This window comes from Arachis hypogaea, chromosome 14 (assembly GCF_003086295.3).
Source record: "Arachis hypogaea cultivar Tifrunner chromosome 14, arahy.Tifrunner.gnm2.J5K5, whole genome shotgun sequence".
NCBI lineage: Eukaryota > Viridiplantae > Streptophyta > Magnoliopsida > Fabales > Fabaceae > Arachis > Arachis hypogaea.
In genome coordinates, this window is record NC_092049.1 from 137,546,812 (window position 1) to 137,560,048 (window position 13,237).

A 13,237-nucleotide genomic window follows, 5' to 3' on the forward strand; every position below is an offset into this window, starting at 1 on the left:
AAAGGTTGATGAATAAGATATTCAGCGAACTCCTGGGCAAAACAGTGGAAGTTTACGTAGACGACATACTCGCAAAAACCGCCCGACCTGACGACCTCCTGAGTGACCTTAACGATGTCTTCTCGTCCCTACGACAACACGGTATGAGGCTTAATCCACTCAAATGCGCGTTCGCCATGGAGGCCGGAAAGTTCCTAGGCTTCATGATCACTCAAAGAGGAGTGGAAGCCAATCCCGAAAAATGCCAGGCTATCCTTCAAATGAAGAGTCCGGGTTGCATCAAAGACGTCCAAAGACTCGCTGGGAAATTGACAGCTTTGTCCCGTTTCCTCGGCGCATCGGCGGCAAAGGCCATACCTTTCTTCAACTTAATGAGAAAGGGAGTGACGTTCGAATGGACACCAGCATGCGAAGAAGCATTCAACCACTTCAAGCAAATCTTGGCGGCACCACCAGTCCTCAGGAAACCCAGAGCCGGAGAACCACTCTACCTCTATCTATCAGTAACCGAGGAAGCGCTTGCCGCGGTCCTCGTCACAGAAGAAGCGAGGACACAGCAGCCCGTCTACTTCGTGAGCAGGGCACTCCAGGGACCAGAGCTGAGGTACAGCAAACTGGAAAGACTGGCGCTGGCGCTCCTAGTATCCTCCCGAAGGTTAAGACAATACTTCCAAAGTCACCGTATAGTTGTAAGGACAGATCAGGCGATTCGGCAAATATTGCAAAAACCTGATTTGGCTGGAAGGATGATGACCTGGGCCATCGAGCTCTCACAATATGACCTGCAGTATGAGCCTCGACATGCAATCAAGGCACAGGCAATGGCTGACTTCTTAGTGGAGGTAACGGGCGATCCTTCCGGGGAAACGGGCACACGGTGGAGGCTTCATGTGGACGGAGCCTCCAACCAAACGTTCGGAGGAGCAGGGGTCATCTTGGAAAGCCCAGCAGGGGTCATCTATGAGCAATCGACCAAGTTCGAGTTCCCAGTGTCAAACAACCAAGCTGAATATGAGGCTCTCCTAGGCGGATTAGTACTGGCTCGGGAAGTCGGGGCGACAAGGGTCGAAGTATGTAGCGACTCCCAAGTCGTCACCTCGCAAGTAAACGGAAGCTACCAAGCCCGGGACCCCCTCCTCCAAAAATACTTGGAAAAGGTTAAACAGACGATGAGCCAGTTCCAGGAGGTCATTATCCAGCACGTTCCAAGAGAAAAGAACACACGAGCAGACCTTTTGTCGAAGCTAGCGAGCACAAAGCCAGGATCGGGTAACCGGTCGCTCATCCAGGGCATGGTGAAGGAACCAACGGTCGCCCTCCACCTGACAGGGGCAAGTCCCTCATGGCTAGACCCCATTACCACCTTCCTGGAACTTGGCAAGTTACCCGAAGATGAGAAGGCGGCCAAAGCTTTAAGAAGGGAGGCGGCCAGATACGCAATCATACAAGGACAACTATTCAAAAAGGGACTCAGCCAGCCCCTATTGAAGTGTTTGCACCCCGACCAAACGGACTACGTGCTCAGAGAAGTCCACGAAGGGTGCTGCGGACATCACATCGGGGGCAAAGCCCTAGCAAGGAAGCTCGTCCGAGCAGGATACTACTGGCCAACAATGATGAAGGACTCGAAGGAATTTGTCACAAAATGCATAAAGTGTCAACAAAACGCCAACTTTCACAAAGCACCAGCCTCCGAGCTAAGCTCGCTAACGACTACGCGTCCTTTTTCACAATGGGGAGTCGACCTCCTGGGACCCTTCCCGGTCGGCCCAGGACAAGTCAAATACCTCATTGTAGCCATTGACTACTACACCAAATGGGTAGAGGCCGAACCACTAGCCACCATATCGTCCTCCAACTGCCGGAAGTTCATGTGGAGGCAGGTGATAACCCGTTTCGGCATCCCAGAGGTCGTTATCTCGGACAATGGAACCCAGTTCACCGACAAGAAGTTCATGGAATTCCTCTCTGGCCTGGGGATAAAGCAAAAGTTCTCCTCAGTAGAACATCCCCAAACAAACGGGCAGGTAGAGGCCGCAAACAAAGTCATCCTTCTTGGTCTAAAGAAGCGCCTAGACAGCAAGAAGGGAAACTGGGCCGACGAACTCCCCTCCGTCTTATGGTCCTACCGGACAACCGAGCAAAGCGCCACGGGGGAAACCCCCTTTCGCCTGACCTATGGGGTCGACGCGGTAATACCAGTTGAAATCGGCGAACCAAGCCCCCGACTACTCCTCGCGGGCATGAGCGAAGCGGTTGAGAAAGACTTGATCGAAGAAACAAGGGAGATGGCTCACCTAACAGAAACGGCGCTGAAACAAAGAATGGCCCTGCGTTACAACGCAAAAGTCCTCAAACGAGACTTCGAAGAAGGGGACCTCGTCCTACGACGCAACGACATCGGCGTACCGACCCCAGGAGAAGGCAAGTTGGCGGTAAATTGGGAAGGCCCCTACAGGGTAAGGGAGGTACTCGGCAAGGGCACTTACAAACTCGAAAAACTGGACGGCAAGGAAATACCCAGAACATGGAACGCAAGCAACCTAAAGAGGTTCTACTCCTGACCCACCGGCTCAACGACCAGAGAGCCTAGCCAGAGAGTTAGTATTCGCCCCATCCACATGTTAATTCAACTTGTTTACTTACCTTGTCAAATACTTACCCAACTGTCGAGTAATTTTTACTTGCTCAAATTTTTTATCTTTTGTTAAAACTCTCTTACTTGATATCTGTTCCTCGTGACCAAAATCTAAAACGGCACCCCGGGACTGATCACCCCGGGAGCCAGACGGCTCATGGGCCTCAACCAATTCAACGACTACGCGACCGAACCGGTCCGAACTGCTACCAAATACGAAAACGGCAAGACGGGCACAAGACATAAGCCCGCCCAGATTAAACGGTAACACGAAAACGACAACACGACAAAATAATGAAACAAGCAAGAAATCATAGCAATCGAACGATGATAACTTACAAAGCATCAAAACGTGCAACGAACACGTAAAATTGTTCAAGGCAAACAAAACGACAAAGCATCAACAGGTTGTTCGACAAATACATTACAAAATATCCTAAGTTATAAGACCTCACTTCCTCGGCATATCGACAATTTTCCCGTCCTGGATAGTCTTGAAAACACCAATTGACGAGATCTCGAAATCGGGAGCAGCAATCTTCAGCTGGGCCTTCAGAGCATCTTCGGTCATCAAGATGGCACTCTTCCCTTGCTCCTTGGCCACCTTAAGCTTCTTCTTAAGATCAACGGCCTCTGCCTTAGCGGCCTTCGCCTCCGAAATGGCCTGCTCCCGTTCCTTTTCCAAAGCGACAACTCGACCCTGAGCAGCGTTCAGTTGATTTTCTAATGTCATCTCACGCTCAAGAAGCCGAGCCACGGTCTCATCAGACGCCTTCAGCCTCTCCGCAATAAACGACGACTTCTCCTCGGCGGCATTAAGCTTTCCCCCCATCTCGGACAGCTGACCCTGGAGGAGCTCAACTTGAGCCTTAAAGTCATTATTCGCCTTAACAGAAGACTCAAGCTTCCTCCGAAGCGCCTCCATACCAGATAGCTCAAACTCAGCCTTCCGAGCTATCACGGCCCCACGAAGCAAGGTGCGATACATCCACCTCGCCTGTCCGGACAGCTCGGTCGCATGAAAATGCTCTTCCGTCCCGGGTATCAACTGGGAGTCAATGAACTTGGAGGCATCAAAATTCCTCTCCATCACGGTAAGGACCCCTTCCGGGCTGGAAGACATCTTTCGCTTCCTAGGAGTATGGATAAGCTCCACATCGCTATCCGGTTGAGGGGTGCGAGTCACCTGCTCGTCAGCAGGTCCCTCCTCATGAAGAGGGGAAGCCTGATTCCCCAAGCCCTGCTTTCCCGACTCTTCGGCATCCTGAGCAGGGGAAGCTTGGCCCGTTTTTTCCCCGGATGGACCCTCCGACTTGCCGGCGTCTTTCCCTTCGGCATTCTCATCATCACTAGCATCAAAAAAGGTCTTCATCAGGTTCTCAAGACCAGTCACGGTAGCAGACATTTCCACTGCGATAAACAACAAGAACGTTAGCCGTCAAGCCGACAAACGAATAAAGCAAGAAACATACACAAACAAGAAAAGGAACTCACGAATATAGCTCCGGCCGGCCTCCCGTTCACCCATGAGAAGGTGGGGGTTCACGGGATTCTTTTCAAAGATAGCAAGAAGAACGTCCGCTATCTGCCTATCTACAGCCGACAACCTCTTGTACGACACTTTCACAAAAGGATTCGACCCCGCGCCAAAGCTCCAGTAAGTCTGGATAAGGCGCTCCCCCTCTAACGACAACCAGAAGGGATGGCGACCCTTAACGGGACGAACCTTGAAATACTTATCTTTGAAGCCATGGTAGGAATCCTCAAAGAGGCTAAAAATCTTCCTACCCTGAGCAGCACGGAAAGAAAGAAACCCCTTTCTTGCTTTCCCCTGCTTGGAGGGATTGGTAAGGTTGAAATAATAGAGAAAAACGTCCACCGAAGCCGGTAGCTCCAAGTACTCGCAGACCATCTCGAAGCAGCGGATCGAAGCCCAGCTGTTCGGATGAAGTTGAGACGGACAGACGGATATCCGGTTCAGCAGCGCCATTTGGAAATCGGAGAACGGTATCCGAACACCGACTTGTGTGAACATGGACTTGTAAAACCAAATCCAATCGGGAACGCGAGGAGAATGGAAATTGAGCTCATAAATACGCTCACGAGGAAGCGGGACAATGGCCTCGTAGTTGGCCTCCTCGTCAGTCCCCCCACATAGGTAACCGGCTTGCCGGAACTCCGTCAATTCCTCTAAGTCCATCTGGTTGGGTGAACTCCTTATATCATCAGTTACCCAAGCATACGGGTCGTAAGCCGCAGCAGATCCGGAAGACCGGGAGACAACACGAGGCATACCTACAGCGGGGTACCACTCCGTTAGTCTATGAGGTCGGAAGCTCGAAAAAACTCAGAAACTACGTCTTTCCAACTCAATCACAACCAGATACGGCTAAAGACTGCACCTACTTCACAAACCACCCAAAAAGCCTACCCTGGAATGGTACCCCCTCTCCTAACCCACCTATCCCAACACTAAAAAAAAAACCTCTTAACAAAAATAAAACCAGCCATGCAGTAGATGCAAACAAAAATCACACAATAACAGAGCATAACGCAGACAACAGAAGAGAGAAATCAGAAGATTACCTGGAACGATGAAAGAAATCTGGGCTGGAAGTTGAAGCAGGAAGGAGTTCGCGCAGGAAACTTTGGATGTTAGGGAGAGAAGAAGTTGGAAATGATAAGAGTGGGAGGTGGATAGGGCGAAAACCACTTAAAAACCACCCCCAAAGAAGCGCGAAAGGAAGCAGGGGTAAGATAGTCTTTACGCACGGTTTTTTTCAAATCATTATGAGCATTAAATGCCCAGCGCGGAAAACGAAACGGCAAACAAATGCCACAGCAAATCAAGGGACACGCGCACAAGAGACGCGTCCCTCTCACGACCAGACGACCCAGCGACAACACACGAAGGTAAACGTCACGCGCCACCCATGGCCCTCACGACCATCGCTGACGCGTCGGGGGCACTGTTACGGCCTGGCCCAAAACTCGCGCGGGTCGACCCGACCCGAGTTCTCGCCGGCCCGATGGTTCGCCCTCCACCCGACCCGAACACGTGTCCCGTACGGCTTGTGCACAGCCGTGTGACAACACCCTCGAGAGTGTGGGCCTGCCCACTGGAAGGGCCCACTACTGACATGTATATAAGGGGAGACTGGCTCTCCCCCCAAGGTACGTCACATTTCACACATCACTCTCTCCGCCTGCACATATTCTGACAAGGGCGTCGGAGTGTCTTTGCAGGTGGCACCCCCTTCTCCATCAGAAGTGCTCGGGACCTCGCGCACCCGGAATCTGGAAACCGCGACCAGACGAGCTTCCCCACCAACCGAAGCATTGACCTCAGGGTCCTAACCCGAGACGTCCGGTACCCGACCTACCGAACACTTTGGCAAATCTTTTTGACAATAAATGTAAAAATGAATGGGGGACTACTGCTTTTCACGTCACATATTAGCTTGTTGTATATGATGTATATAATTATATACCAATTTAAACTAGAAGTCACAAGACAAAGTTTTATATTATAGATATAATTATTTATACTATTTTTTATTAATTTAATTTCTTTTAAAAAATAGTATTATAATATATTATTAAATTTTTATATTTAAAAAATTTAGAATTTCGTTCTTAAAGATATAACCATTCATATTTATTAATTTAAACTTTTAGAACGAAGAAGTAATATCATAACATTTTGATACTTATAAATTGTAAAAGCATTAAGAAGAATCTTTAATGTCTACTACCAAGGACGGATCCAAATGCAATGGTGTGGGACAAGCGTCTCCACTATAATTTAAAATTTTTTTGAGTAGTATATGATAATAATATTTATTTGTCTCCATTAGATTATTAAATTTGAGCTCATAATAATTTTTTGAGTAAAAGACAAATAGGTTCCTAACCTTTTTTTCGCGGACATTTTCGTCCCCAAGAATTGGAAAATACATTCATGTCCCTGACTCCTCCAAAACGCGGACAAGTTTACCCCTCCATTAAAGTGACTCCATTGGACTCAACAGAAAACGCTGACGTGGCTCCCGTGGCGCTGACCTGGCCGTTACGGGATGGCACGTGGCATGTAACTTTTTAAAACAGGACATATTAGTCCTCTCATACAAAAAACGTGTAACTTTTCAAAACATGACATATTAGTCTTCCCACCCCAAAACGACATTGTTTCACCCATACCCAATCATTCACATTTATGAGCCCTAATCAGCCACCTCCAACCCCAACCACCTCCTGCCCCTGACTCCATCTTCCACCACCACCTACGCTGCCCCTCCTCTCCTTCCCCCATCCCCCTCCCTCTCCACTCCCTCGCTTATCCTAACACACTCTACTTCCATCCCCATGCGCACCCTCCACAACCACCGTGTCCCACTGTTCTGTTCTAGTCTCATCCTCGCGCTCTCAGGGGAAGACCGCCGCCGTCAGTAGTGGTGGCTTGGCCACAATCAAAGAAGCACGACAGAACCAACCTTTGCAAAGATCGCCGTCGGAACTCAGCGTTGCCTCCACATGACCGTTCGGTGCTCCTCGCGTCGCGACAACACCGCCGTGAAGCACACCCGTGGAATTTGGGAAGGCTGGGATTAAGGGTCCATGGTAGAGGATTTTGGTGAAGACGTTGAGGCATTTGGAGTTTTAGCCATGATTGAGGGTCCATGGTAGAGGGTTTTGGTGAGGACGTTGAGGCGTTTGGAGTTTCATCCATTTGTAGAAGAATTGCTTAGTGGAATTAGAGAGCAGAGAGTGAGTCTATGAATTCCACGGCGATGCGGACATGGCCAAATTGGGCGGAGAGGTTGAGTAAATCACAAGAGGAAGAAGAAGAAAGGACGGAGTTAATTGTTGAATTACGATCGTACACGTCAGGGAGAAAAAGATTTCACGCCTTCCCTGCGAACCGCGATGCTTTCATCGGGTGGGATCATCTTATATAAGTTTTCTTCCCCCCCCCCCAATTATGCACGGTGTCCTCTCCTTCCTCCTTTGCGACGGCGCCGACCTCGGCACCACTGCCTCGATGTAGAACTGCAGCTTCGCCAGCGCCGCTTGCTGTCAGTGGGAGATTCAATCCCTCCGCCGCCCTGGATGGCAACTTCCTCCTCGGCCAGAGCCGTTCCCTCCATATGCAATTTCTGGTAAGTTGTTGATTCTATTTGAGAGTGTAGCAATTTTTCCAGAATTATGAGGAGTTCTTACATGTTCTTCATAAATTGCACAATCTGGACTGGTTGAATTGTGAACTGAGCCTGTGAAATTGAATTTGTGCTCTGTTGTTGGTGAATATGTCGCTGAATTGCTTGTTGAATCTGAATTTGCTTAGACTCCTGCCTCTCGTTTTTTTTTTTTGAAATTTTGATGATGTTGCTGCGATTTGTTACTCTGTTGATTCTTTGTTTATGTGTTTTGGATGCATTGTTGATGATTCTGGAATTGCAGAACTAGAAGTGCTAAATTTGTTGCTTCTGGATTTAGTGAAGTATTGTTGATTGGAAATGAAGAAGGGGATTAAAGTGTGTTTGGAGGGGTGGGAGAGAAACGGCGTCGTTTTAGGGTGGGAGGACTAATATGTCCTATTTTGAAAAGTTACACGTTTTTGGTGTGAGAGGACTAATATGTCCTGTTTTAAAAAGTTACATGCCACATGTCATCCCGTAACGGACGGGTCAGCGCCACGGGAGCCACGTCAGCGTTTTCTGTTGAGTCCAACGGAGTCATTTTAACGGAGGGGTAAATTTGTTTGCGTTTTGGAAGGGTCAGGGACATGAATGTATTTTCCAATCCTTGGGGACGAGAATGTCCGCGAAAAAAGGTCAGGGATCTATTTGTCCTTTACTCTAATTTTTTACTCAACTTTTGGTATTTAATCGTCAATTTAAAAATTTTATATTAGATATTCGTTAGAATGATCAATTCTCATATTTAAACGAAATTAGTGTTTTTTTTTAAATCAACTCAAAAGAATATTATTTATCTTCTTTTCAAATTAGCTTTAATTTTTGCATAGCAACTATATTAATTAAAAGAACTTTTTTAACTATGAATATCAATAAGAGTCGACTTTTAATTGTGTTGGGAAGAGAATTTTTAAATAATTGTTTAGTAATATATATGGAAAGAGAGAAATTTTGATGGTATTGTTAAGAGAAAAATTACTTAATTTTTTTAAAATATAAAACCTAAAAGAGTAGAATTTTAAATTATATATTATTATTTAAATTACTATTTTAGTGTTTTAATTTGTATATTAGATATTTTGAAGGCTAATCATATTTTACAATAACAAAATATAATCATAATAATAATCATGCTATATGTACATAAAAAATAATTATCTATATAATATATATATATTAAAATATAAAATACACATTAAAAATAAATTAAACAATACATGTATTTATATATAGATATACAGTGGTTAATAAATAATTTAATATTTAATTTTTTATATATATATTATTTTTATTATAAAAATTATTATCATGTTATATAAATTTTGTCCTCACTACCAAAATTTTCTGAATCCGTCACTGTGACTACTACTATTTATTTTTCTACTGAAAATACTACTTAGCTTTTTAATAATATATAAAAAAATCTTGCTTGATGTATTCAAGCTCCAACACTAAACTTACATGCAAAGATTAATTAGAAGAAATAAATTAAAGCTTCAAAGCAAATAACAAAATGAAAGAATATAATGAAGCTGGCAGCAGATTAATGAAATCTTAATGAATGTAGCGAACTTGAGTCACTCATTGCTATAAACAAACATTAAGTTACCCTAGTGGACAACACCGTGCATGGAAAGCAACGTAACAAGGATCGCATTAATATAAACAATAACAAATCAAATCAAGTTACTATATCAAAGTTATTATTGCCTAACTTTATGACTACAATCGAGTTTCACACTAATACGACTCTTTCCTTATCTGAAATATACAAGATCGAAAATGTTTTAGAGAAAATAAAATCATTTTAAATTAATCTAGAGTTATCTTATTTTATATTTATTAATTATTTTTAAAATAAATACATAATATTAGATGCAATAAATATATAATTTTAAATGTTATATACATAAAATTATAGATATTAAATTAAATAAGATAATTTTAAATTGTTATCTTTTTAGTATTACTCATATAATATATTGTAACATCCTAATTTTTAACACCTCATGATCGTACTAAAAACTCAAGCGTCACATACTTCTAAACCTTTTTATTTTATACTATCTTTATTTAGTATTGAGCCTTCGCGAATATGAACCAAAACTTTAATAATCATAAAATTAATTTAATTATTATTAGTAAATTAGTTTCTAAAAATAAGAGACTCCAACTAATAAAATAAATTATAACTTATTTATATTTATATTTTTAAAAATGTGGGTTGTTACATCCTATCCACCTTACAAAAATTTTCGCCCTAAAAAATTGATACAATAAAATAAATTCGAAATCTACGAAAAAGAAACTAGATTCATGAGAAAAAAAAATAAGCAACGTCAATGATGAATAATCGAAAAGGTTCAAGTGAACAGATAAGATCAGATAGAAAAAGAATCAAAACAAAACTGTAAGATTTCAAAATAAGAACTTTCGAAGAAAAGTACTAAAAATGGTTTATCTATCAAAACAAATTCGAAATTTTTATCAAGGATTATACCATTCATGTAGAGAAATTGTATATGAATCTATGCTTATTTACTTCCGATTTTAAAAGAAATCAGCAATACGATGTCGAGTCAAAGGCTCAATATTAAATAATAAATAAGGAAAACAGGTTAGTAACTCCTTACTTTTAGTACGGTCATGATGTACTAAAAATTAGAGTGTTACACATATTGTTCTATATTAGATGTGTATTTAATATAAAATCAATTAATAATTAGTTAATATGTATGAATTTTGTCATAATTCTTTTTTAATTTTAAATTAATAGAAAAAGACACATAAATAACATATTATTTTTAACTGGCTCTCAATCAAATGTTATAGTTTTTTTATTTGTTTAAATTCGTTTACATATATAGATTTTTTTTGTTTGCCTTATATTTAAATTCTTTCTTTTAGAGTTCAACAAGAATTGAACTCTAGATTTTTTAGTTATAGAAACTAATTTGATATATCATGATAATATTTTTCTTAAAAATTTAAATTAATAAAAAAAAACACATGTAAATAATTTATCTCTAACAAATTCTAAATGATCAATTTTTAAATTTTTCGAATACGAGATTTTTTTGTGGCTAATTATTGATTATTAATATATTTTTTTTTTTAGTAAAAACCGATTTGTTTGACCTTATTCCCTGCTAGCTAGCATGCATTAACAATAATCCATCTTATTTATAAGATTTTATTTTATCATTCTAATTAATTCTACTTACTGGCCTAGCTTGTCATCCTACGTATGGAAATTAAGCAAATTAAAACCAATCAAACTTATTGAAAATCTTTTAAAATAATTTAGAGTCAAATCTATCCGGCAAAAATGATAAGCAGATAAGAAGATATACGAAATGTATTTGATAAGCAAGGCAAGTGCACACCAATATATATATATAAGACGTGATTGAACTGAATAGGTGGCTTTGCTTTTCATGCATATAGTGTGAATTAGCCAACTTGGACTTAAAGTATGTATTTTAACCTAACATATATTTGGAAGTTTCCTAATGAAAAGGACTAATTAATAAATGCATGTTGTGCATGACCCAAATGAACCTTAGTCTTAGCTTTAATTTGACCTTAAACAGATTAAAGACATTGATGATTTCATCCTTCTCGTATATGTCTCCTAAAGCCATATGTTGAGAGATTCATAAGTTCACTAAAATAAAGAAAAAAATGGCAGCTATAAAAACCAAAACAAGACGAATTTTTTTCTTACTTTTGTGAAATAAATTTTTGAATTTAAATTAACATAAAAACTATTTTTATCTAACTCGAATAATGAGTTTAGTCAGAGAGCTGTTTTTTTAAGAATATCAGTTAATTTTTTAAAATTATTTTTAAAATTTTAAATTCTTAACCATATAAATCTTAACTCTGTTATAATATTATTTCTTTTAAAAGTTTAAACTAATAAAAGAAGATATATGAATGGTTATATCTATAATATATTCTTTGAAGTGAGAACATCTTTAATTTGAATTTAGTTTTGCTTAAATTCGGTCACAGAATTTTAATACCTTATCATGATATTATTTCTTCTAAAAGTTAAAGTTGATAAAAAAAACACATCAATAATTATATTTTTAACAAATTTTAAATTCTAAATCTTTTAAAAAAAAGTTAAAAATAGTTTTTTACAATAAAAAAAATTAGTTAATATTCACTAATTAAAAATTAGTTCTTATACTTTTTGTTTAAATAAATATTTTCTATTAGTATTTAAAAAAATTAATATAAATAAATTCAGCCATTATTACGATAATGAAGAATACTACTCATATAAAGATGGTAAAAATAATTTTTTTTAGTTGTTTATTTTGCCACAATTAAAAAACGTATTCTAAAAAACGTAGATTAATAATAAAAGTAGTATAAATTATGAATAAAATAGAAGATCTAAGAGAATAAATAATTATATTAATGACTCTAATAAATAATATTAATTCAAACGATACTAAAATTTTTAAATTAATATAAAATAATTTTTTTTTTAAATCTCAGTTTTACAATAAATTTTATTCAAAAAATTTAAAATAAATAAAAATGATTAGACTAAAAATAGAATAATAAGCAATAAGAATTAGTAAATTAAAATATAGATCTTTAAAGATAAAAAATATTAAAAAATTATTAAATTCATAAAATAAAAAATTATCAAAATAATAATAAAATAAAAATAAAAATAAATAATATTATAAAATTTATAGAAAATAGAATAATTATCTAATAAAATTTTTGTTAAATTGGTATCAAAATCAAATTAATAATTTAAAAAATATAACAATATTTTATAATAAAAATAATACTTTTAATTTATGTCACGTATCAAAATCTAATACATAAAAATTTATTTATTTGGCCAATAAATTATAGCTCAAATGGCATAGTCTTTCAGGCTATTTCTGAGTTGGTTCAAAGAGTTAAAGATCTAATTACTGAAGATAGGAATTGGAATCAGAATCTCATTCAAGAATTATTTCCCCAAGACGTTGCAAACATGATTTTGTCGGTTAAAATTCAGCAGGGTAGGGACAAATTGCAATGGGATTTGAACAAATCCAAGCAATATGATACAGCTTCAGGTTACAGAATTGGCTATTTATTTTACCATCCGCCTCTGGAGCTTTGCCCTAATTATATGCAGCAGAAAAGGCCGTGGATTGATCTATGGAAGTTGAACTTGCCTCACAAAATTAAGCTATTTATCTGGAAAGCTCTCCATGGCCGACTTCCGGTGCTTGCTCAGATTCATCACTGCATCCCATCTATATCACCAATATGCCCCTGCTGTCATGAAGCAACGGAAACAGTCACTCATTGTTTAATCGATTGCTCTAGAATTAAAGACGTATGGTCTCAGAGTTATCTTCGTGACTGTCTTCCCCCTCAG